The 27,811-nt window shown below is 42.9% G+C and overlaps 1 long non-coding RNA gene across 1 annotated transcript in view; it reads left to right on the plus strand.

The window, feature by feature from the left end:
- Nucleotides 1-20,640: 20,640 nt before the first annotated feature.
- Nucleotides 20,641-27,811, plus strand: part of LOC307216339 — a 265,091-nt gene continuing 257,920 nt past the window's right edge. Inside the window, exon 1 of the long non-coding RNA XR_013839039.1 lies at nucleotides 20,641-20,748. This is a non-coding gene — a long non-coding RNA (uncharacterized lncRNA). The remainder of the gene's footprint in view (nucleotides 20,749-27,811) is intronic.

Below are 27,811 nucleotides of genomic sequence, written 5' to 3' on the forward strand. Positions count from 1 at the left end.
CTGGGCTTACGTCTAAGCAGACCCCATCAGCTTGGGGTATCTGCGATAGCCATGGTAAACATCAAAGCAGGGCAGTCTGTTATTCCACATGCCTTAAATCTGAATTCTTTTTCCATACTGGCTTCACTGACTGCCAGTCTGTAGTCTCTGAGAGTACAGTGGTACCTCAGGTTACAGACGCTTCAGGTTACAGTCACTTCAGGTTACAGAGTCCACTAACCCAGAAATAGTACTTCGGGTTAAGAATTTTGCTTCAGGATGAGAACAGAAATTGTGCGGCGGCAGTGGGAGGCCCCATTAGCTAAAGTGGTACCTCAGGTTAAGAACAGTTTCAGGTTAAGAACGGACCCAAGGTACCACTGTATTCCTGTCCTCAGCAGGAAAAGAGGTTTCCTGAGCTGTTATGTGATACTTGTATGATGGGGAGAATGTCAAACATCCTTAACATAATCAATCAGCTGAATGTGTTTTCGCTTTGTGAAAGTATCCACCAGATGGCAGCATTCTAATAAGAAATAAATTCAGGAAGTCTTTTTTTTTTTCCAGTAAAGAAATTTGGAGTTCCAATTTTTTTAACATTTCTTTTTACTTTTTTAAAAAATGAGATTGAACCCCAAAATCCTTCCAGCACCCAATTCTTGCCTGCCAGTTACAAAACTATTGGTGTTGGAAGTCCTCTATGCTGACTGCCCTAAGATCTTCCAGAGTGTGGAGCCAAACAACCACTGTTACAAAGAATGAGTCAGTCTGCAAGGCCTGCCATAGTGCTGGCAGCCGTCCCCCCCCCCCCCCCCGCCGCCGCCCAGGAGGGAAATGAATGAATTGGATTGCTAAAAACAAACAAAACTGCCAAACTCATTTTTGGAAATTACTGCCTTTCACACAGCCTGCCACAATTATTTTAGCATTTTTAAAATATATATAGCTATAAAATGATCTGTGCAAGTTATGTTGCTCAAGTTTCAGTTACACTGAAACTTGCAGCTTTAACTAATTTATTGGTTAGGTTAATCTCTCTGAAATCTACCAGTGGACCATAAAAGTGCCCCAATTAACTGTCAAGCAGTTTTAAAAGAACTGCTTTTAATACAAATATTTATAAAAGCTGCAGGTGGCAAGCATTATTATTTTTTAAAGGCTCCCCCCCCAATCTCTCCCACACAGGTGAGAATGCCTCTTTTAAGATTGTTACTTATATATAAATAAAAAACAAAGGGTCTTTTACTTATATATAAATAAAAAACAAAGGGTCTACTCAGAAGTAAGTCTTTGAGTTCAGTGGCACTTGCTTTTAGGTTAATGTGTGTTAGACTGCAAGCTATGCCCATGTGATTACTTGACTTTTTCAACCCCAACCATGCCTACTCAGAATTAAAACGAACTTACTCCCAAGTAAGTGGCCATAGCATTGCAGCCGGCAGATTTTTAAATGCAAGAACAGCTCTACTTAAACTCTGCTGCTGCACACCTGTAGATTATAGTAAACTCCATGATCATATTATCAAGAATGGAGGGAGCATATATTTTAAAATATGACAGGTTGATCCAAAATTGAAATTAGAACTTTTGTAGAAGCAGCAATGCAGACTTTTCTCTTCTTTGTTATTATTGGAAGTCATTAAAAAAAATAATTATGGCTATTGAGTCAGCATCAGGTTAACACAAACCAATTGATCCTTGCTATTTAGAAGTTTGGGACATGGGTGGCGCTGTGGTCTAAACCACTGAGCCTCTTGACCTTGTGGATCAAAAGGTTGGTGGTTCAAATCCCCGCAACGGGGTGAGCTCCCGCTGCTCGGTCCCTGCTCCTGCCAACCTAGCAGTTCAAAAGCACGCCCAAAAGTGCAAGTAGATAAATAGGTACTGCTCTGGCGGGAAGGTAAACGGCGTTTCCGTGCACTGCTCTGGTTTCACCAGAAGCGGCTTAGTCATGCTGGCCACATGACCCAGAAAAACTGTCTGCAGACAAACACTGGCTCCCTCATCCTGAAAGCAACATGAGCGCTGCAACCCCAGAGTCGTCTGCGACTGGACTTAACTGTCAGGGGTCCTTTACCTTTACCTTTTTATTTAGAAGTTTGTTTGTCATTGCATTGTCCCAAGGAATCTGTTTTCCAAAGCAGGAGGGCGAAAGCTTCGCCGGCAGCCATGGGACTGAGTGGTGGTTACGAGTAGCCACAAACGGAAATCATTTGGTGCCAGAGGTTCTCCATAAACTGGAATAAACTGTTCCTCATCAACCACAGCTTGCATGAAGCGGATAAGCATGGTTTGCTAGCCTCAGTTTTAATTGCTGGTAGGAGAGCAGTGAGCAAGCACAACATCTCAGTTGCACTTGGGGAAGTGGCTTTGGGGTTCATAAATAATACTTTTAATTGCCACCAATGTATTTATGTTTTAGCCCAAAGGTCTGGCTTTCTTCCACACTTGCATGCTACTCCTATGAGCTACGTGACTCAAAACATGTGACAGAAATGGCCACTTCATTGTACTTGTTCGGTTTGTATAGTAAGCCCTCTACTCCACTCAAGTCTGTTTACCTTGAGACATTTCAAATCTTGCATGCCTGTTGAAGCACAGGGCTGCTCTTCTTCTTCTTCTTCTTCTTCTTCTTCTTCTTCTTCTTCTTCTTCTTCTTCTTCCCTTGAAAAAAGAGAAAGTACACAAATTTAGTTATTTTGCATAAAAGTACAGTGGTACCTCTGGTTACAAATTTAATTCATTCTGGAGGTCTGTTCTTAACCTGAAGTACCACTTTAGCTAATGGGGCCTCCTGCTGCCACCATGCCGCCGTTGCCCAATTTCTGTTCTCATCCTGGGGCAAAGTTCTTAACCCGAGGTACCACTGTATTGGGACAGTGTACAACAGTAAAACATAAAACACAAACTATACAGTAATCATTAAAGTACCTGCAATTTAAACAGCTGCAGACATCAGTCGACATGAAAAGGGCTTCAACAGATGCTTGAAAGTCAAGGCCAGCCCAAGTAGCTCAGTTGGTAGAGCACGAGACTCGTCATCTCAGAGTTGTGGGTTTGAGCCCTATGTTGGGCAGAAAATTCCCAATGCCTTGCATTGACCCTAGATGACCCTGGCGGTCCCTTCCAACTCTACAATTCTATGATTTCAAGACATGCAACAAACAACATAATGCACCATTCCCTGTCAGAGAAAAAGCGATGAGTGAAGGTCTTGCTGCCTGAGGCATTTGCCTCAACCTTGCCTCATGGGTAGGGTGGGCTAGCCTGACTGAAAATCAAATGTGAGCGTAGCTGCTGAATCTCTACTGGAACAATATTCCACAGCATGGAACCATTGGCATAAAATGTCCATGTTACCAGTGCATGGAGTACAGTGGTCAAGTGATCCCAATCCCAATAGGGACATAGTAGGCATAAAAGGCAATGCTGGTGATAGGCATTCCTAACCACCGAGGTGATGTGGACCTCTAATAACAAAGACTATCCCACAGTTTCCCCAAGCTATATAACTGTTCTTTTAGATGGAGTGAAACCCCTTGAATAACAGGCTACCGGCCTATATTCTGGACACCGGATCCACCTACTCACAGTCGCCTTCTTCCTAGGTAATTAGTGTAATCCAGGAACACCTGAAGTTGCTCCATCACCACCCACCTCAAAACCTTTCCTACTTGAAGAAATCCTGAAGAAAAGATGAATACATCTCTGAAGCCAGCAGAGTGCAATAAATTGGGGAATATTTGATTCCTCTTAGGAATGAGGAAGAAATGGATTCATTTCACTTTCCAAGGTGAACCTCCCTAATTTGCAATTTCTAAATCACACCAGCCTAAGGCTGATGTTCTCAAAGGAAGGGACTCACAAGTATGTTACTCCCCCCCACACCAGATGTTTGATAAGTTTTAGGACTGCAGCCTTAGGAAACCCTTTCTACATGTGTCCATTTGCTAGAGAATGTCTTTGCATATGTATTGTGAAGGATACTGGCTATACCCACCAGCCTAGTTTAAGTATGATGCTGAACAGGTAAACAGTTTGTAACTGTGCAGGGATCCACACCACCTGGATCACGTCTAGTTGTCACACCTGAGGTATCTGTTGAAATATCAATGGTACACTGTAGCACATTTTTATTTGTTAATGGCCATTGAGCTTAAATTGTCTACTCTCTGGAATGCTTTGAGCACAACGTAGTTGTGGCAAATGCGGTATGTGAATTGTGAAAATGCAGTATATGATTATGCAGTCTACCTCCAGGCCACACAACAACAACAACCCAGCAACTCTGGGTTGCCCCACCCCAGATCGGTGACATAAACAATCTGGCTCTTCAGAGAGGAACTCCTGATTAGCAATGGCTGAGGCATTCAGTTTTTGTGACTTCATATGTGAATTTCCACCTCTCAGACTAACGTCCTGATAAGAACTTAGCTATCCAACAGATCTTGCACTTTTTTGAATGTAGCAGTGTAGTTCTCAGCAGTTTAAACACGTAAAATGTGGGTGGAGATACATATTTTGAGAGAAAACACACATATAAATATATATTCAAATACGTATACAGTGGTACCTCGGGTTAAGAACTTAATTTGTTCCGGAGGTCCGTTCTTAACGTGAAACTGTTCTTAACCTGAGGTACCACTTTAGCTAATAGGGCCTCCTGCTGCCGCTGCACTGTCGCGATTTCTGTTCTCATCCTGAAGCAAAGTTCTTAACCCGAGGTACTCTTTCTGGGTAAGTGGAGTCTGTAACCTGAAGCATCTGTAACCCAAGGTACCACTGTATGTAGTTTGAGAGGGTCCCCCTCCCCCCCCAAAAAACCCCCCGCATATTAGTGCAGAAATGGGACAGACTGGACTTATGACTAAAAGCTTGTTTAAGTGACACAAACCAAAACCAGACTCCTCCATCCCTTCTCTTCATACAATTCCAAGAAGCAGAGTGTTACTTGGAATACACATTAAAAACCACTGTTCTAGACTCTCTCTTACATATTTATTTATTTTTAAGCATTAGCTTTATCTTCAGCTGACCACACCCACGGAACAGCTTACACAAGATGAATGACAAATAAAACAGTCCCTCCAGCCGATTTACTATCCTAATTGCAAGATGGGCCCGGGTGTGTGTGGAAACAAACCAAGCAAACTCTGGCGCCAGTTCTTAAAGCTACAGTTACACTGGAAACAATTCAGGGAGAGGACAGTGCAGGGGGAGCTGGTATCCCAGCAGTTCTCTGAATTGGTGCTCAGAGAAAAATCCTATTGATTAATCCTTCACATTTCTATAGAGCATCCAAATGTGTACAATTCTCTGCATGTCTACTCAGAAGTCTCACTGAGTTCAATGGGGTTTACTCCCAGGTAAGCAGCTATAGAATTGCAGCCAGAATAGGCAGTGGTCCCTTAAGGTGCTTAAAGGCAGGCCCAGCTCCAAATTTTGGTGCTTTTTGTCCATTCCCCATCACCTACAGGTTCACAAGGTATGTCAAGGTAAAGGACCCCTGGAAGGTTAAGTCCTGTCAAAGGGGACTATGGGGTTGCAGCGCTCATCCCGCTTTCAGGGCGAGGGAGTTGGCGTTTGTCCACAGACAGCTTTCCGAGTCATGTGGCCAGAATGACTAAACTGCTTCTGGTGCAACAGAACACTGTGATGGAAACCAGAGTGCATGGAAATGTCGTGCCTGTCAGTCTGTAGCAGAGCTGCTGAGCAGAACTCAATATCTGTCTCCACCAGTGGCACCATTACAGCAACACTCTCTGGTGCCCTTTTGTCAGGGTGGGACTGTTTTATTTGTCATTCATCTTGTGTAAGTTGTGTTGATTTACAAAGCCTTAAGTGAGCTTTTAGTGTGGAAGCCCTGCTGCCTCCCAGTAGAGGTTCAGTAGAAACCATCCCTCCCTTGTTTTAGACATATTTGAAAATTATAATTTTTTTGGATAGGCCTTTGCAATATGAATGTTCTCAAAATTTATTGATTTCCTTTAATGGTGTTTTCATTGATATTTTGTGCCAATTTTATTTTTACATGTTATACACTGCCTTGACATTTGTGTGTGCGAAAGTGTGGGTTATGAAATACATAAATAAATGAGCAAAGATTTAGTAAATACAGTAGGTAACTATTATCGCCATACTATAGATGCTTAAGTGAGAGAGGACAACTTGCCTGAAACTGAAACTGATTTATTACATGGTAGAACCAGTCTTGGAACCAAGACCTTCCTCTGCGGAAAAAACAACAATAAAAAATAAAATTGTCCAAGCTTTTTATATTCTGTGCATGCCCTGCTTTATTGAACTGCCACCTGATATTCATTTTATTTTTGCTGATTTTTGCTTTTATTATGAAACTGCTACGGGAGCTATGCTAGCCAAAGGGTAAAGGTAAAGGGACCCCTGACCCTTAAGTCCAGTCACGGACAACTCTGGGGTTGCAGCGCTCATCTCGCTTTATTGGCTGAGGGAGCCGGCATACAGTTTCTGGGTCATGTGGCCAGCATGACTAAGCCGCTTCTGGAGAACCAGAGCAGTGCATGGAAACGCCGTTTACCTTCCCGTCGGAGCGGTACCTATTTATCTACTTGCACTTTGACGTGCTTTCGAACTGCTAGGTTGGCCAAAGGGTAGGTCGCTAAATAAAATTATAAGAATGCAGTAATAATAATGATAACAATACATCCCATCTCTGTCTTGAATATGTTAACAGTGCCTATGCAATAAGTTATTCCAATCAATTTTATGATGCAAACTTCTATTAAAAAGCAAACTTCTATTAAAAAGCTTCATACTACTGTTTTACTGGACCCAGCACCCATTGTCCTTTGCTGGTAAATTTGCTGGCTTTTTCTACATCAGTCTCAAGACGGAACTGTTGGGGGGTGGAATAATAACTGTTTTGCACTGCATGTATTCTTTTAATTGAAACAGAGGTGGAACATTTGGTCAGAGGTCAAGAAACAGCCTGGTTGTGGACACAGCTTTGGAATGCCATGGACCTGTTGTAAATTCACAAAAGGAAATGGCATGACTGTGTACAGTAAGCACAGAACAAAGTGATATTCTAGGAAAATACATCCTCAAAGTTAAAAATATTCTATCTCATTTGGGATATGTATGATCATTTTATAAAGCATCAAGGGACTGGTGATTTTTTTTCACACACACACACACACACACACACACACACACACACACACGGTGCACCAAGAAGTTTGGGGCCCAATGTTTTCTGGTCTTGAAAATACTATTGCAAAGGGGAGGGACAGCAGTGGAGGTGGAGTAGACTTAATGATGCTATTGTAAATACGTATGTGATGGTTGTAATAACCATCACATAGCCTACCGTGTTTGATGGGATGTTAAAGGTGTTGCAGCTTGGCATGAACCCATGTGTACAGTGGAAAAACTATATGCAAACCTTGAGCACTTATTAAAGAAGAGAATGAATAATAGTTTCCCGTGTTAATGTCATTTTGGGGAAATGAAAGGAAGCCAGGAAGAGGGATTCAACAACTATTGTATAGTTTACTGGTTTTCTCTAATCTAAGATAATAAAAAACCTCATGAAGTAGCTTCTCTTTTTATTCAAAGAGTAAACAGTTGAAGAGATTTCTGGCACACACGAGGGATGCACTTTGCCTTCTTAAATAGTCAGCATGTTTCTGAAACGGAGAAACAGGAAACTTTTCCAGTTAGGCTGTGTTCTGACTTCTCCGAAGGCAGTGATGCACAGGAAACAGGGCCACAATGTTAAATGTGCTTGGTATGCCCATTTGGTAAATGTGCACAAGAATAGCCAGCTTGATGCTCTGCAGAGATGTTGTTTGACTCCCTTAAGCTACCACAGCCCATGAGCAGGGGTGGTGGGAACTGAAGCCCCCAACAGCATCAGGAAGGCACCAGATTTGGTCCAAAACAATATTTTGCCTTTACATTTCAGCAGCTGTTCTGAAGGGCAAGCCTACTGGACAGCTTTGATTTGGTCCAAAATCACAGCATACCACCCTAAAAACTCTGGCTTTTGTCTATCAGATGTGCAACTCTGCACTGCAACATCAGACAGTGAACCATTCCAAGGCAAGTAGACTAGACATCACCATATGGCAACCAGATTGACAAAGTTGTTGAATGGTGGAACACAGAGGCAGGGAAAACTCAACCCTTTCCACACAATCATGGTTCATCCATATGCGTGGGAACGTTTTCTATCACGTTAGTCCAGGGCCGTGCCAAGACATGTTGCTCCCTGGAGCCCCCACCCATTTTGAGTATAGAATCCAGTTGGTCTGACAGTATAATTCTTCTTATTCAGCACTAGTGCTGTCAGCAGCACCCTCCCCTGCATCTGGGAGCAGCAGCCCAGCTTTGGGAGCACAAGGCAGGCTAGCTTAAAATGCTCTAGAGGAATGGGAGGGATGTTGACCTCCCCCACATACCTCCCTCCCTCTGCTATGGTAGGGTTGGTCCTGTTTTATGCCAGCAGATGTGGCTGCTTCACAAAGAAAAAAAATATCAATAAACTGAAGTACTTACAAACCAGTGGACTCAAATTGCACGAAAGGAGATTCTGACTAAACGTTAGGTAGAACTTTCTGATGGTAAGAGCTGTTCAACAGTGGAATGGACTACCTTGGAAGGTGGTGGACTCTCCTTCCTTGGATGATTTTAAGCAGAGGTTGGATGGCCACCTGCCAGGGATTCAGTGGGTGGCAGCTAGGGAAGGGACCTCTTTAGTTGTGGCACCCTGGTTGTCGAATCTCTCTTAAAGAAGCTCATTTTGCACCTACTTTGGAATCATTTTGACCATATATTCTTTTATTTGTAACAGAGACAGATGGACAGATCAAAACTGATACAGGATCTTATTGCATTTACAACATACAAAACATATAGTGCACATCACTAAGAATTCTTCCCCTCTCCCCAATAACTCTTTTGTAAGATGTTGCTTCTGCTTCTGCTTAAAACAGAAAACTCTTGCTTCCAGATTCAATTTATTAAGTATTATTCAAGTATTTTATGAAAGCCCTGAGTGCCAAACTTTAGCTGGAACCAAAGGACCCTTTGCACATATGTCAAGAACTTCCATATGCACCCTGGCTTATTTCACCACCACTCATCAGATGGTCCTCCTGATGTTGCCTTACAATTTGGAAATGATTTGTGTGTGGAGTGACATGGGAAGTTGCTTTCAGAAGTGTGGGAAGACAGAGCTCTTAAGACCTGCCAGTTAGGAAGCTTTTTTGGAAGCAAGTCATTGTGTCAGAATATTAGGCCTGGTGTAATTGGTCTTTTGGACACAGCAAGAGTAGGAAATCTCAGGCCTAGGGGCCAAACATGGCCCCCCATGTCTCTCTGTTGGGCCCTCAGGGCTCTGCCAGGAGACAAATGTCACTGACCCAGCCCTGTACTCTTGTCTGGCTGGAATGTATTCTTTTGGCAATGCCTTTTGTGATTATGCCTTTTGCTGCCCGAGATGGAGAGATGTATAGTGGGTATGGCTGGCTAGAATGTAGCCTTATGTGCAAAATCACACCGACAAAACTTCACTTTTGCCTCCGACCAGGTCAATGACAGACATGCGGCTCTCAGAAGGTCCGCACGCCCCTGAGCTGAAAAAGGTTTCTGTCCCTGGTGTACCATAATGGAGGAGTGAGGACAGGAATGTGATGAAATGCTGGGTAGAGGTAGAGTGAGTGACAGATAAGAGAGTGTCTCTGTTGGGATTGACAGCTGGAGGTAGTTAAGAAGAGAGATGCTAAAGAGAAAATGAGGGGATGTGATTGGATGGAGAGTAAAAGGACAGCCAGTTTTGGGGGCATCAGAATAGCCACTTATTCTGGATGTTATGTTTGCTAATTATTCACATGTTGATGCTTTAACTGTCTGTGCTCTGGTCTTTGGTTACTCCACATGTCTCCACATGGATGTACTCAAGTAGGAATGTAAAGTGGGGGGGGGGACCCACTGCTCTATGTAAGTCAGTAGATGGTTGATTTTAAGGAAAGCCTGGACTCAGTGGAGTAGCTGACGAAAATGACTTACTGATCTCCTGGAGATGTCAGAAACACTTGTTGCCTTTTTGTTCTTCCAGCTTCCCAAATGACACTGAATGTCAGCCAATAGCTTCCTGGTAAGCTAAACACAGTTTTCTAAACATTTTCAGACATCAACACATCCTTTTTACCATAGAGGGGAAGTCAGACACCCATTGTGTGGCCTATCTAGAGATTGGCCGGAAGATAATGTTTTGGGGGTTTTTCTGCCTGGCACAGCTTCAGTTACTTCTTTGCAAGGAGCACAACTTCAGGATTATAGAGAAGTGCAAGGAATAACGAGGACCTGGATGGCGTGGATTTCCTGCTACAACACATTCATGACTACTTACCGAGAAAAGAACAAACAAGCAAGCAATAAGAAGAGAGGCATGTGTTTATACAAATGACGACTTAAGCTACAGACATAACATGAAGCCGGAGAAGGAAGATTGTGTTTACACAAAAGAGTGCGGAAGAAAAAGAAAGCCAAGACTAAACTCAAAGGCTCGTGTGATTTTAGGTTGTATCAATAGTAGCATCATTTCCTAGAAATAATAGCTCTACTTCATTCTGACATAGTTTGACCTCACCTGGGGTTGTGTGTTCATTCCATGTTCCTGGCTTTAAAGAAGATGAAGACAGACTGGAGTGGGTTCAGAAGATAGCAGCATGGAAAAAAATGAAAGGCTGAAAGAACTGAGTATCTTTAGCCTGGAGAAAAAGCAATTGGTGGGGGCAAGATAGCACTGTGCAGATACCTGAGGAACGGTCACGTAAAAGAGAACAAGTCATAGGAAGACCATGTCCCAGAGAGCAGGATCAGAGGTTTAAGGATGGTAAAATGTGGTTGAAGATTAGGAGACATTTCTTCATGGTTTGACCATGGAACCAATAACTTAGATGGGTGGTGGACTCCTCACTGGAGTTCTTCAAGGAGAGACCGTTATGTCATCCGTTGAAGATGCTCTAGCTCTGGATTTCCTGCATTGAGAAGGAAGTTATACTACAGAGCCTACAAAACCCCAACTCTATGATTCCAAGACACTGGAATGGGCCAGTATTTATTTAGGCAATAATAATAATAATAATAATAATAATAATAATAATAATAATAATTTATTATTTATACCCCGCCCATCTGCCTGGGCCTCCCCAGCCACTCTGGGCGGCTTCCATAGAAACCAAAAATACAGTAAAATATCACACGTTAAAAACTTCCCTGAACAGGGCTGCCTTAAGATGTCTTCTGAATGTCAGGTAGTTGTTTATCACTTTGACATCTGCTGGAAGGGCGTTCCACAGGGCAGGCGCCACTACCGAGAAGGCCCTCTGCCTGGTTCCCTGTAGCTTTGCTTCTCGCAATGAGGGAACCGCCAGAAGGCCGGGCAGAATGATGGGGGTGGAGACGCTCCTTCAGGTATACTGGACCGAGGCCGTTTAGGGCTTTAAAGGTCAGCACCAACACTTTGAATTGTGCTCGGAAACGTACTGGGAGCCAATGTAGGTCTTTCAAGACCGGTGTTATATGGTCTCGGCGGCCGCTTGGGCCTATTTTGCACATGCATTACTTGGCTTCTTTGCATTTGATGACTGGCACCTGATAACATTGTTCTTTGGGCAGCTCACAGCATCACTAAAATGTTAAAATATAAATAATGTTAAAACAAAACAAAACAAGCAGATTTAAACAGAATTTTAAATATTATCAGCAAGACCTTCAAAAGGCCTGGAAAAAGCAAAGGCTCTTTGCCTCACATCAAAATGACTCCAGAGTAGGTGCAAAATAAGCTGCTTTGGGAGAGATTCCACAACCAAGGTGCTACCACTAAAAAGTTCGCTTCCCTAGTCGCCACCCACTGAACTTCACCTCAGGGTCCAATTAGGTACAAATGGGAGGAGATAACCAGAACAAAACACAAACATAAAATGGTCAATCCACCCAGTGCCAGCTGTCAATCTAGCAATCATATCCAGCATGTGAGAATGTGGATATAACAAGGGGTATAAAAAGGCATTGTTTTCTGATCAACCTTGTATTTGTTGCATGCAGCACTGTTTCCATTCTGTTGTAGTTCATCTTCAGCCAAAAATATATATTAATCATCTTGCTGCCTGCTATGGTGAAATTGTGACATTTATGCAGTGCTATTTTTCTAGAAAAAGAGGTGCCAGAACTGAGTTCTGGCTGAAAAAAGCCCTGCATTTATGTAATTTGCATTGTTACTCCACCCCATTCATTTAATTACAAAGGAAACACAATGCAACTGTGGGATAGGGGGAGTAACCAATTACATATCCTTTACAGATTGAGAGCAACAGCAGCAGCAAATACCAATTGTATTTGCTGGGTTGATTTCTCTTCTGGAATAAGGGAACATTTCTGCTCCTGTTACTGTTTTTGTCAGATTTCACACATTGTTTACTGAGCATTCGTGTTCCTGCTGGGAGAAACATAGTCAAGAGAGCCATTGTTGCTAATGCAACATATGGGCACACTAATTCTTGTTCTACATCTATCAGCTGCAATCAAACACATAATGCAGTTCTTCGGAGCGACTCAAATTCCTTCCCCTGCCCTAGAAAAGTATATGAGCAAAAATGACAGTGAGGCAAAAGAAAAGTAAGTGAACATTATTGGTACTCTCCATTATGCCACCATCAAATCTCTTTAAACAATGCTGACTATTGTTTTTCTCCAGCTAACAAACAATGCTTCATTTAGGAACTGTTTACAAACAGAGACTTGGTTGAGACCAACAAACAAGCTGTACTTGCACAATATTGTCTTTCTTGGACAAAAAAAAATTACATGATTGTCTCTTACTGCATTTTCTCAAATTGTTAGCAGATGGAGGGAAAAGATCTAGCAATAAAGTCATGTACTAGTAGTCAGGAGGAGAAATCTGGGAAGCAGGGGATATGTACACAATGAACCTCTGATTGCTTGGAAGCAGTGGGTGCATATTAAGTAACAAATCTATAAAGACCAGTCACTAGAGTAGGTGGTGGTTAGAGGAAAACAATAAGGTCATTGGAAGGAATGGTTTCAGGCTGAAAATCTTGAATCAATTAGATTATTTTTTTTTAAAGCACAGACTGTCACTTGCATTAGAAGAAAGGCATGTTTGGCTACAGCAGGACACTCACAGGTTATGGGTGAATCAATTGCTATTCTATCCAGAGCAGATGGAGGCAAAGGCAGTTTGCAGGCTCTTTTTACTTAGGGGAAGTTGGAGTAAAAACAGTTTGTTCTGGTGCTCTTTTTACTCCAACTTCCCCTAAGTAAAAAGAGCCTGCAAACTGCCTTTGCCTCCATCTGCTCTGGATAGAATAGAAGTTGATCTCCTAGTCTCTTTAGACGACAGCTTTGGTCTATACCTGGTGTCGGAATTGGGGGACGAAAAGCCAGCTGGCTCGGCCCCAGCTGGAGCATCTCCTCTCTTAGCCTTGCCGCTGTGGAGATCCATCAACCTCTTCTCCTCCGATGTGCATCTGTGACTCAAGCAGCAAAGCAGGCTTGAGCACACATTACTCAGCAGTGTAAACTGCACAACAGATGAGGCTTGAGGCATGGACACGATACTAAGCTACGCATTTATTATACATATATCAGGACAAAGAAAACATGGCTTCTCTCCTTGCCGTTTGTCTCAGAGAGACACAGAAAGCAAAAGCAATACAGAGCGGAAGTTCCACTCATGCCAGCAATCTGTGCTGGAATGTAAACAGACATGTGACCTGTAACAATCCACATATCTGCAGCAAAGGGTGGAATGGAATTCCTAACACCTATTTTTTTTAAAAAGCAGCAGTGGCCAAGGACTGCCCTTCGTAGCTCCAAGGGTAGAGAGTGCAAGGGCTGCAGCCCACATGTGCATGGTAGATGGGAACAGAGGCAAAAGTGAGCGAAGGAACTAATAACAACTTCGCCTTTATACAGTGGGCCAGTTTCTACAGACACTTGCACACACCCATCTATCCTCCATTCAGGAATGCTTTATCTGAAATATGTACAAGTCTTGCATTCAGTTATCACAATCAATAAGTGAAAATTTTAAAAAGAAGAAATATAAGCTAGAGTGGCACTCGCATTCCCAGGTGAGGATGCCTTCTATATGATCAAGTCCTGGGAGCATTCATTAATGCTTTTGCAATATTGAGGCTGGACTACAATAATACACTCTCTTAAAGACTCTTTTGGTTGTATTGAAGCTGTAATTGGTGTGGGATATAGTATATTAAAAAAAAACCTTCCTTGAATGGCTTGGAGCCTATGTAACTCGCAAGGTTGGGAAATTGATGGATTGCTTCACTTACAAGCCACTCCCCACCATGAGCTCTGCCCAAAGCATCCTATAGCAATCATTCAAAACATCAAAATGCCACAGCACTAGAAATCCAAAATATACCCAAACAGAGAACATGCTATGTGACAAAAAGAATTTTACAAACATCAAACAAATTCAATATTACAAAACAACCTAGTCTTTAACTCCATAGCAAAATAATGTTTCTGATGCTGCTCTGGCCTCACTCCATGGAACCTGGCTTAAATACAGTTCAGAAGGGAGGGATAGATGACAGACAGCTGGCATACAGGCTAGATGACAGACAGCTGGCTCCTATATCCAACACTGACACATGGCCATCCAGATGTTGTTGTACTACAGCTCTAACCTTCCTTGACCACTAGCCAGACTGGCTGAGGCTGATGGGAGTTGCAGTTCAACAACATCTGGAGGGCCACATGTCTCCCCTATATTCTATTATTACATTTAAGCTGAACCAAGTTAATCGTCTTGGCTGCACTGCCCATCATTTCAAACAACTGGAAAAGTTATCCTCCCAGCTTTGAAACACTCTTCCCCTTGAGATTTTCCAGATTCCAAACCTGAGATGCAGAACTTTCAGAAAGCTCAGCAAAACAGCATTATTTGGGCTGCCGTTTGGAGATGGGTGTTAACTGGGGTGGTGTGAAGTAACTGTAATGCTGTTTGTATGTTTGTCACGTTTAATCACGTTGTGTTCCATTCTGCATGTATTCTCTTGTGCTTTTAAACATTTTTCCTTCCCCACCCCCATACCATCTAGAGATGAGGCTGAGTAGAGAGTGAAATAATAAAAAACATCTGAACAGAGCAACAACAAGGAGAGGCAAATGGGAAATGGAAACCAATCACAAAGCAAAAGTAACATGAGATCAACTTTTTTTGAAATGCTTATAGGGCCTACGCATGCCACTACATAAAAAATAAAGTTATTTGCTTATAAGTCATCATGGTAGAATTTAGCATTTTGCTGAACACTGTGTCTTCTTAAGGAGGCATGTTTAAATCACATTGCAAAAGACAGGATTTAAGCACCCAGTTGCCTGCTTGATTTGAGTCCTTTTTATTTTAACAGAAAACCTATCTGGAGCATGCCCATGTATTTAAAATAGTTACTGGAAGGCCAACTTACTCCTTTGACACTGTTCTCATCTTGCCCAACCACATATTTAGGCTAACAAAGGACAGAAGGTGAAAGAACGACATGTGCATGTAGTTAGTTTAAAAAGAACACACCCCCCCCAATAGTATCTGAAGCAACAGCATTTGACACATGTCTTCTCATGATTAATCATACTGAGTTCAGTGAGACTTTCTACCAGCTAAGCATGTGTGGGGTTGCAACATAAATGCATTTGCCAGTAGAGATTGACAATGTGATCCTGTAGATCCTCTCCAAATAATAGTTTAGACTGAGTGATTTTTTTTTTTACTTATAAACACAACCTGAACATAAAGAGAGAGAGAGAGATTGCATGTTCTTTTGTGGTTCATGAAAATCTTTAATAAAATTTATTTTTTTAAAAAACAAACAAACATCTGTGTAGCCTGACAGAATGCACTGGAAATCATTGTATAATTACAAATGCTTGAGCGTGTATTCTCAGCTCACTTCCCAAAGATTAGACCCTGTTTCTTCCATTTACTATCCAAATGCACACTATACAAGTTGTTTTTAAAATTTCTTAAATGGGCCACCTTTATTTTGAAAGCAGGTACCAATTCACAATGTGATATTGATATGGCTCAAGGCACCCCACCAGCTTCCAGCTAACTCCCCCCTCAACTATTATTTATCCCCCAAAGCTGCTGATTAGCACAAACAGCACCTTGTTGGCCAAAGAGTAATGAGAGAGAGAGAGAGAGAGAGAGCGCGCTGACAGAAAGCTCATATGTGTCCCTTTTCTATATAGGTTGAACATTCCAAATCATTGTCCCGTGGCTTCTTGGTCTTCATAGTTAAAGTCCCTTGTTTAACCATGCTTTCAAAAAAAGCAAGAACTGTTTTGTGCAGATTTTGCGCTTAGTACTTGATGGTTAAATGGCAGTGAAGAGCAAAGCTTACTGTAATTCTTTCATGGGAACAGAGTTTATGATCTATGCTAGCCAAAGTACAGTCATCTCACTTTTCCAAGGAATCTGGGTAAAAATTGGGTCCAATAGAATTAACCTGAGTCTTGAAAAACATGTCAAGCAGAAAGAGGAAGTGGAAAAGAGCATCACTCTTCCAACTTCTTCCTTTGACCCTTTTGTATTTTTCAAGGGAGAAAATCGATAACCACCCTCACTACTTCATAACTAAATGAGGGGCTCAGAAGCTCTGTTTGTGCCAGGGGAAGACCTCATGGGCACCATTTTGCCCGCAAGCACAATGTTAACAACCCCTGTCTTAGACAAAAGGAGAAAGAAGAGGAAGGAAAGGGTCACATTCTGCGACTATCCATGCTACTGCTACAGAGGAAAGGGCCATATGGTAAATTGCACCTGGTTGGGGCACCAATTCTAAAGCAAGAAACAGTATAGACTCAGAGTAAAAGAGCTACAAACTGTACACAGTACAAGGGCTGTAATTTATTATTATTATTATTATTATTATTATTATTATTATTATTAATGACAACCATCCAACACATTCTCCCATAAAATATGCTGCCCACAGTAGGAATTACAAATATGGTGTCCATGTTAGTTCTATTCTTAAGCAACCTTCGATTCCAGCATATTTGTGCACAAGAACTTGCAAAGGGCAGACTGGTGTAATTCTTTTACAGGTGCAAAAATTCTCACATGCCTAGAATCTTTGGTCTAGAGACAGGTAGGTGTTTGTTGCTCAAACATGGCCGTCTTTCTTCACTAGCTGTGAAAGGCCTAGTGATTTTCTTCTGTCCCCAGATATTAGAGAGAAGGAGCACATCACACGCACGTATGCACACACTTTCCTGTTATACAGTTTGTTTTCTATTTCATGATCAAACATGCCACAAGTTTCAGGTCAGATTAATGCTATTGTACTTTCTTCTGTTCCCACCCACTTTGGGCTTCCACACCACACCCCATTCTAGCTTCCATTCACCATCAAGACAACGTCAGAGGACTTTCCCTCGGATTGCAGCACAAGAACAGGAATTGGCACATGAGGAATCATGTTTAAACCGCCCACTCAAAAGAGTCCTGTCTGCTGGCCTGGATTTCAAATCAGGAAATAGGAAGCATGGAATTCTGATTTCCCAGCAGGAGAAAGAGAGGAGGAGAGACTGCTGTTAAATGCCAAGTTCTAATGCAGTAGATGTTAACCTTTTCCTACTGAGGATCCAAGATTAACTACAACTTGGGACAAACCCGTGACTTATTTCTTTTAAAAAGACTTCTCTAGAGTGCCCTACCCAGATAGAAGGGAGGAGAGGGTTGCTGCATACCTACAAAATAACTACGAAACACGTACACTTTTAGTAGATGTAGCTAGCTATGCATAGCTGAGAAAATCCACCATCAATGAAATTCTTTTTTCTGCTACAACCATTAAAGGTACAGGAACCCGATCTTCCTTCTGCTTTGGACTCTGTGTGTCTCTCTCTGTGTTTCTTTTCCATAAGAACATAATATGCTACCAGATGCTTATGAGATGCCCACATGGAGGATGTGAGTGCAATAGCACTCTCTCCTGTTCATATTCCCCAACAACTGGTATTCCATGGGAGCTCCTTGAGATGGCCTACTTGTTGAGCAATCATCCTGAGTTGCTAGCACAAAGCCTACACAGATGTTATATCTTGTATTTCTTTGGGCATTTTTCTTAAGTTGTTATGTTTTCATCCCACATTCATCTTGCTCTGTTTATTTGTGCTCATATGTCTTCCCATTAGTCATTTGTTCATCCCACTCTCTTTGATGCATTTCCCTGGCACTTCCCTAACGGCAAAAAGTCCATCTCTTCTTTTGAAGTGAATTAGCTGCCCTTTGGCCGACGGAGCACTTTAATCCACTTCAATCACACAGAGCTTAATTGGCCTCCCGCAGAACAGCGACAGTTTGAGAAGAACCCTGTCTCTGATCTTGGAGGTGGAAAATAGCCCTTCTGGATACCGATAGCCTTATTCCCCATGAATTTGTCAAATCCTCTTTTAATCCTTTCCAAGCTGGCGGACAACATTACCTTTTGTGGTAGCAAATTCCATCGTTTGTGTGCCATGTGAAGTGCTTTCCTTTTTTCAAAATAATGTTGCAGTGTTCCTACTGGTGCTTACTTAGCTCAGAATGTAGCCATGTCTGCAACTCAACCCACCGGCTAAAGGACAATGCAGCCGTGTATGTTCAGGGTCTCTCTCTTCTCTCTGGCGATCACTCGTAGCTGAGGAAGATTGTCTTCCATAAGCACAGCTTTAAAGATACTCAGCATCCTGCCTTGATGGGTGAATACATTGGCCTGTGTCCAACTAAATTAAGAGTGGATCTAAATTAGCCACAACCATTATTTTCCAATCCGAGGAGAATTAACTGTGGAATGCCACCCACAGTGTTTATCTACACCACAAACATATGTTGCTTCTCACCATCATGACTCTCTGGCCCCACCAATAATCCTAGGAACCATAATTTGGAACTATAGTTCCCAGGGTCATTGAAGAGGCTGGGTGGCAGAAGATTGATTGTTAAATCAATGTAGATTTGTAGAGTAAGAATGGCCAAGAAATGCATTCCTTTAGGAGCACATGGATCGAGTTATATCCTGGCTCTTTCTCTGGGGTATTATCAATGCCGGGAACAGACCTGTCTTATTTTCCCAGGCCTTTTAAGACTTCCAAAGATCTCATATATCTATTTTTTTAATTCTTTCAATCTACTGATTAATCATTGCATTATTTCATTATAACAGTAAGCTGCCTGGAGAATTTTCGTGTCTGGCAAATAAATATAATATAGATGATCACGCACACATGTTGGAAGATTCAAGACAGACCAAAAAAAGTACTTATTTACACAGCACACAGTTAAGCCACAGAATTCACTCCCACTCGATGTAGTGACAGCCACCAACTTGGATGGCTTTAAAAGAGTGTTAGACAAACTGATGGGGCGTATTCTACCAATTCTACCAATCTCTGCCTTGCTTGAATTTCTTATTGGGTGCCAGATGTGTCCTAGTGTTCTTCTCATTACATAGAAGACAGAATGCTCATGCCTTACATGGTTATATGCCCATAAAGCGACACTTGCTAAACTGAACAGTAGAAGACAGACTCTTTTTTGTAGAGGTTTCAGGACCAAGACTGAATGGCTGCCTATCAGGAATGATGTAGCAGTGGATTAGCAAATGGCTTGATTTCCATACCGTGTGGTCAGAATGGTACTCTCTTTGTCAGCACACATAATGGAAATGCAAAGAGCTTTCCGTGGATGTCATCAGTCCTTGCTTTCTCCATGGGCCACTGCAGCTGTAGCAGGACTGAAACCCCCCCCCCTTTCCCCACTACTGAACTGTTACCTGCATCAGCTGAGTCAGTGAGGATAACTTGCACATTGTGGTAGAAGAATGGGAACAAAAGTGACACCTGAGGGTAGCGTCTTGCCTAAGACTATCTAGTAACTTTGTGCCTTAAGCCTTAAGTAAACCCGTCGCTTGGAAGAGACTTTCCAGCTGATCCTGTTAGTCACTGTAGAACAGGGATGTCCAACAGGTCGATCATGATCTACTGGTCAATCCCTGGGAGGTTTTGGTAGATTGAGGACAATTGCTGGCTTCTCCTTCTGGCCCCGCTATCTAGATCACTATACCGGAAGACAGAGCTCTTGCTGTGAGGCTGACTGTTTCATTAGCGATCTCTTGGTGAGTTACTTTTTTATCTATTCCTTCATCCTGATCCCCCCCCAACAGGATTTCCCTCCCTAAAAATGCTCAACAAATTTGACCTGAACCCCCCCCCCAAAAAAAAATATGGGTAGATCATTGCCAGTTTTTAATTGTGTGAGTAGATTGCAGTCTCTTGGAAGTTGCCACCCCTGCTGTAGAACATTCAATAGTGATGTGTCTCTGCCAACAATTAAAATCATTCTTGTCTACCAGAGCACTTGCAGGCCCTTGATCATCATCATCTCACTTATTCTTTGTGGTTTATTCTTGGCCTACTGTGTGATGTGTATATTGCAACAGTGGTACCTTGGGTTACAGACGCTTCAGGTTACAGACGCTTCAGGTTACAGACTCTGCTAGCCCAGAAATAGTACCTTGGGTTAAGAACTTTGCTTCAGAATGAGAACATAAATCGTGCTCCGGCAGCGTGGCAGCAGCAGGAGGCCCTATTAGCTAAAGTGGTGCTTCAGGTTAAGAACAGTTTCAGGTTAAGAACGGACCTCCAGAACGAATTAAGTACTTAACCCGAGGTACCACTGTATTGTATATTGTGTGGTTATATTTTTTAAAATTGTTGTACACCACTTCAGTGAGTTTTGTGAAAATCTTTTAATAAATAAAAATAAAATAGCAGATAATGAACAAGAGAGAGAGAGAGAGAGAGAGAGAGAGAGAGAGAGAGAGAGAGAGACATAATCAGACCCTGCCTGAACTTCAATAATCAATGTGCTTACTCTGTTCTGGTTGAGCAAACAATGTACTCCCTTTCACCTCCAAGCTGAACTATTATGCAAGAGTATCTCCACAGACAGATCTGGATCCAAATCTAGGAGAGTCCAAAAATAGACTAGAGACAGACATGAAACTCTTTCAGATGACAATCAAGGGAGAATCAGTGCTCTTGCTCCAAGTCTGGGGCAGCTGCAGAACCTCTGCAATGCCAGCGGGCCCATGCACTGCCATTTTGGATTCCAAATACAATGGACACACAAATGGGCTGAAAGCTAAATATTTTATTAAACAACAGGTTGGGGGAGACTGTATCAGACCATGGTCCATCTAGCCTGTTGATTGACAGTGGCTTCCATGGGCTCATATGGAGACTTTTGCCCTTGATTATCACCTAAAAGTGATAATCAAGTTCAAAGGTAAATAAGTGGCTGAATCAAAAGGGTGAAATGTTCATTCATTAGATGATGATGATGATGATTACTATTACATGTATCTTATCACATAAGTATTATGACTTAATGCTTAATCATATATCATATCATCTAGAGCATGAATGGGGAAACTGTGATCTTCCAGATGTTGGTGGACTGCGGCTCTCATCCTCCCTCACTTCTGGCCATGCTGACAAGGGCTTGTGGGAGTTGGAGTCCACCACCTGCAAGCCACAGGTGCCCACCCCTACCATACAGACCTGATAACAGAGATTAGTAACCCATGATTGCAAGGAAGGGGGGAAAGGACCACAAACACAACAGTTGTTAAGTGACTGAAGCAAGCTTTTCAGGACATAAATAGCAGAACAAACTGAGGGAGAACTGAGGGTGAACTAGCTAACTATTCTGCTCATTTGTAAAAATGTTGCACTGAGAAGTACAAAAGGGGAAGCAGAGAGAGCATCTATCGTTATATGCCTTCTTTCAATGCATTCGGTAGAAGTGGGACTTCTAAGTATAAGGTCGCCTTATCCAAGAAAGCCTGTTCTACTGTGGCTAGTGGCAGCTCTCCAGGGTTTTTCCCCACAGACATGAAGGAGGAATCTGGCTGATGCCAGGGACTGAAGTGGGGATTTTTACATGCAGATCATGTGCTCTGTCCTCTGATAAGTCATTCCTGTTACTGGGCTCCAGCTTCCACAAGCTCCTGCAGGTGTGGCTAGCAGTCTGGGAGGGATGGGAACTGTAGGCCAATGATCACATTGTCTTGTTGAGATGAGGCAGAGTGGCTTGACTTTTCCCCCTTGTACCCTCATTGCTTTTTTGCCTCGGGTGGAAAATAGCCAGTGATTCATCAGTGGCTTTCCAAAAGACTCAAGTCAGTGTTCTTGAGCAGGTGGGAAGCCTATATGTGTTCTGCTGTAAGGATGCAGAGGCTCCTTTGTGCATTGCACAGACTCCAGTGACTACATTCCCCATTCACTTTTCACACATTCACTGAACCTGTGTGTGTATTGCTGGGTGGAGGCAGAATTCTAAAGTATCTTGCAGAAACAGGATATGATTTTTACATCGTTCCTGGATTTGGGCTAACCAGGGAGAGCAGACCATGAAGGTCAATTTGCCAAGTCTTTTGAATAGACTTTCTGTGCAGACTTTTAACTGCTGTGCTGGCATGCAAGGCAAGAGTCTTTCCAGCATGGAGAAGCAGTGGTGGGAGCAGAAGTTTCACATGCTGTTTTGATGCTTCACACGCAACTCTTAAAAGCATCACAGACCTGCCCAGGGAAATCTATGGGGATTGATGCTTTTCAACTTTTGACTGAAGTTGAGCTGCTTCGTTGTGTATTTTTAATGCTTTCTTACACTCATCCTGGGATAAGTTGTTCTGCAACTCAGAATAACATTTCCCCTCCTTGCTCTAACTCAGCCCTCACCTACATAAGACCCACCAGATTTTTGGGACTGTAACTCGTATCAGCCCCAGCCAGCAGGAAAATTGTAGACCAAAATGTCTTGGCTGCACCAATTTCTAAAGCAACAAAGAATGAGGCAGAAAAAATGGAAACCTTTTTTTTTTTTTTTTTGTAGAGAAAGGTGGGGATGTGGATTCTAGAAAGTGAAGGATAGATTTTGACACAACACTAGCTTTCCTTTTCTCATTTCTGTACTCTCTCTCTCTATTTCACCTTTACAATAATTTTGCAGTCTTGTGATTATAACCTTAGTGCATCTCCTCCAATACAAAGTGACTCCAAACTGGGACACCAACTTCCAGGGCTGCACTCCAGTGTGAGTCACATAACTCACGCAAGAGCATGCCCCCCCCCAAAAAAAACCACCACTTTTTCCAGCATGGTGCCCGAAAATGTTTGATTAGGGGTGCGGTGTAATATAGGGCTTTTTTCAGGGCAAGAGTGTGGCCCAAAATTGCGCAAGATTGCAGTGGCCATTTGGCCACCTCCCGCCACAAGAAAAAATGGTATGTTCCTTTTCTCTGGGACAGTTGATGGGCATATTAATGTTGCAATACATATGGAGCGGTCAGGTGAAAAAAAGGGTGGGGGCTCCTGCAACTTTAGCAGTTGTATAAAAGAAAGGATTTCAGCAAGTGTTAGCTTGGCAAAGGTGCGGGATATTCTTTTGCATCTGGCTTCTCTCAGTGTTATTATTAACCACTCACTCTTGATTTTCAGTGGGCTAAAAACAAACCCCAAAACTTACTACTCAAAGTTGTTTGTACAGTTTCATTTCACAATCCACCTTTTTAGACATGGCTTTTGACTCTGCATAACAATCAGAGGAAGGGAATTTTCACGCCGCTGGGATTTCCCATGGCACCACAGAGACACAGAGTGCTTTCTGTCCCTGTGAAATCAGCTGGGGATTTCCCCATCCTGAGTGCTGACTACATTCTGCTTGGTCATTCGTATTATTTTGCTTTCCCGCAATCCACCTGTACAAACCCTACCAGATTGATCTATTTATATGCAATATCTGAATCATACTTTAAGGTGCTCAGAAGTGACACAGTTTAAAAATCAATGCAATATCAAATCACAAACTACTTCTACAACTAATAAAGGTTAAAACAGCAGAAAGAAGGGGCACTTACCTACTCACCAGAGCTTGGGTGAAAACAATTGAGCACTTTATTAAGGAGGTTCTATTGCAAGCACAGAAACCCTTTACCAAGAAAAGACAGTTAAGAAAGGCTATCAGTGTAAAGACACCTTCAAGAATTTCAGTATAGAACAAAACAAAGCTAATTTGCCTCACCCTAATATCAACCATTAGAGTCACAGGCCCCCCACCGGCAAACGTGGGTGCTGCAATTATTGCTCCTATTATTATTATTATTATTATTATTATTATTATTATTATTATACCACCTTTATCTGCCAAGGCTCTCAAGATGGTGTACATGGTTCTCCTCCTCCTCATTTCATCCTCACAACATGAGGTAGGTTGGGCTAAGAGATGGTGACTGGTCCAAGCTCACTCAGTGAGCTTCAGGGCTGACTGGGGATTCAGACCCTGCTTTCTAACCATTGTGCCACACTGGCTTCCATTAGACCCAGATCAGAGACCAGTTTTGATACAAAAGGGCATGGATAAAAAAGGGGTAGATTTTCCTTCAGAGAGGGCCTAGATGCATGTTTCCCTAGCACTAGAGGGTGTCATGTTGGAAAACCTTGCTGCTACTCAGTGAATTTCTGCACAGAGTGACCTTGACACAATCTTGCATCAGATGTTCACACCTGGTGGCCATTAAATGGATCTTTTTCCTCTGTAAAAACTGTGCCCAGAATCCTGAGTAAAAAGCTGTATTAAAATGAGCAGTTTTAAAAATTAAAATACTGGGGCAGCACATTTCTAACTGTTCCCTTCGCACTGACAGTAATGCCATTGAAAATTGCCAACTTCTTCAACGGCAGCTGAAATTACTGACTGAAGCAGAACCTTCATTTAGTTTCTGCTTTTTATTGTTTTTAGCCATCTGATCACATTTCTAAAGAAAGCCTGGGTATATGTGATGAGGGGAAGGAACTGAAACAGACACCAAGTCATTTCCTTGCTTGCTTCTGCATGCTGTGGCCGTGATGGGCTTTCATGAATCAAACTAGCCTATCATTTATAGCTCTATCCAAATAAAGTAGGGGTAGGCAACATGGTGCCCTTCAGGTATTTGGGTGCCTGGCAATGATGGGAGTTGTAGTCAACAATATCTGGAGGGCTCTACATTGGCTATCCCTTGAACAGGACATTTCATGCAAGACTGTGCAATATTCCAATAGGCATGGCATGATTTCCTTTTTGTGCAAGATGTGGGAAATTGCTCTTGGGCACAGCAGAGTGTGACAGATCATCAGAACTATCAAAGCAGTAGCAGTTGATACAGTAGTGTGGCTGATGTGCTCCCAATGTTGAGCATCACTGCCAGTAATCAAGGAGAGGGGCAAAGTGGCAAGCAATTTTGGCACAGCGTAGGTACGGCAACAGGAGGAACACCACTGCTGCACCTGCACTGCACAGAGCTCCCCGCGGCCTTGCCGTTCTCCCTCTTGGTACTTGGCAATTGTCATGGACTGGCTGGGTACAGAGGAGTGGTGGGAGGCACTATCTGGGGAATCTCCAAGGGAAGAAGGCTCGTAGTCTGGAGACTGGTGGTGGGATGACAATGAGTGGTCAGAGGGGAAATACTGGGGGAGGAGGTGTTGGAAACTGAGGAGGCAACAGGGTTTAGTGAGCAGGAAGAGGCTGTGGCAGAGAGCAGTCCAGAATCAGAGGCAGAGGCAGAAGCAGAAGCAGAAGCAGAAGCAGAAGCAGAGTGGGGTCAAGAGGCAGAGCGGAGGGCAGCTGCTGAAGATTCCAGAGTGTCTCCCTCTCCTGCTGCAGCCAGCTCCCATGTTTCCCAGAACAGAGAAATGAAGGGGGTGGACCAAAGAGAGACAAGGACAGCCCTCTTCTTTCTGCTGAGTGGGGCCCTGACTTCTCTCCCAGTATCCTACCCAGATGACACAACTGCCCAAAACACAGCTGCTTCAGAAACGGCGCTGAATTTGTGCTTGCTACAGCACCCTTATAAAACCTGAAACACAGATATATTGTTAATGAAGGGATTTTGACAAAAGTAACATAACCCTACTGTGCTCTGCCCTTTCCAAAAGAAACAGAGTTTATAATTGAAGTATAGCCCCTTAGGCCCAGAGTTCTGGGAACTGATGTGAAGCTCTTTGGATCGTAGCCATAAGCCTTTTCTTTAAAAACAAAGCATCACATGCTTCATCCACATCCACATTTAAAAAAAAGAAAAGATACAACAGTTCATGCCAGCTTCAGCATAACTCTCTCCCTGCCTCTCCTAGAATGCAGAATCTGCTGCATTTGGCCAAAGTTAAGGAGAACCTACTTCCAAATCCTGTAAATTCTCCCTTGTTCTCTCTTTTCTTTTCTTTTCTTTTCTTTTCTCTTTTGTGTGTGTGTTTGGGGGGGGGGGAGATAGAAGTGCTTGCAATTTTTTTGTGCCAGAGCAAAAGCTTCTTGTAACCGTTCTTAACCTGAGGTACTACTTTAGCTAATGGGGCCCCTCGCTGCTGCTGTGCCGCCACCGCATGATTTCTGTTCTCATCCTGAGGTAAAGTTCTTAACCCGAGGTACTACTTCTGGGTTAGCGGAGTCTGTAACCTGAAGCATTTGTAACCTGAAGCGTTTGTAACCTGAAGCGTTTGTAACCCAAGGTACCACTGTACCCATTTTTAGGCTTCCTAGCCTTCTCTTCCAGACTCCTCCCCCATCATGGAGTAAATAACATGATTTCTTTGCCTCACTCACATTGCCAATATAATTTGGTTTTGTTTGTTTTTCAACACATGTAAGATGCTCCTAACTGGCCTGTACATGCAAGAGACAAGAAAGGCTAGACCTGGCTGTAGCAACTACTCACTCTAAGCTCCACTATAACAACAATACCTTCTCCTTCTTCTTTGCTGCCCTGTCTCCGTGTTTAGAGGTGTGCCTGGTCACTCTCTTGCTGCTCTTCCATTCATCCTTCTCTCCCTACCTGCCACCTCGAGGATGGGATACAGCCAGGAAGCAGCTGCTCTCCCTCCTGGACCACCACCAGCAACCTGGGGACAATAATGAATGAAAGTGCCCTTTCTGTACAAGCACACAGCCCATGTAGTCAGAATACCTGATGTTTTAGAGACAAGCCATGCACTGGACATCAAAAGATAAAAGGCAGGGGGAGGGGGGAGGACAGCCTGGAAGAAAAAAAGAGCACTGGACCTCACCACGTGCTGCTGCTTTGCACTGCACTACTTAAGAAGAAAGCAATCAGTGCATTTTTTCCCCAAGACACACTACCTATTGAAAGGCCAACATGCCTTCCAACGGGTCCCCTCCTCTACTGGTGGTCTCTAGTGGGCTTACCTAGAGACAGTGGTGACTGCAGCAGTGCTCGAGTTTGTACTGATAAGTATTTTGCTATTCCTGCCACAGCTTTGGTGAGATAAGGTATTGGGCTGGATCATTAACAAAGGGGGACCCCATTATAGAGTCTTGGAGGCTGCACAGGCCTTACATCACTCAGCCCTATTTGCCCACTGGAATCTGGATGCTTGGCCTGTGACACAGTGGAGACCATTGTGCTGGCAACTCCCAGGACGTGGCCGCAGCAGACAGGCTCAGGTGTAACCTAACCTGTCTATGTCTTATGCCTAGGTAACCCCACATTCTTGCTGTAATCACTAACGCTGTGGCCTATTTTAACGCATCTTTGGTTCTCATTCTACCTTAGTTCTGCTCCTGGGAGTTAGTCACCTTGTGCAGGACATACAATTACATTGCTATCTTCACAAGAGTGTGGGACATGTGAATTATTTGAGTTCACCTCATAATTTTCCAGGAACAAATGACTCAGGCATCCCTACTCAGCTTATATTG

The sequence above is a fragment of the Podarcis cretensis genome, assembly GCF_951804945.1.
Source record: "Podarcis cretensis genome assembly, chromosome: 5".
Taxonomy (NCBI): domain Eukaryota; kingdom Metazoa; phylum Chordata; class Lepidosauria; order Squamata; family Lacertidae; genus Podarcis; species Podarcis cretensis.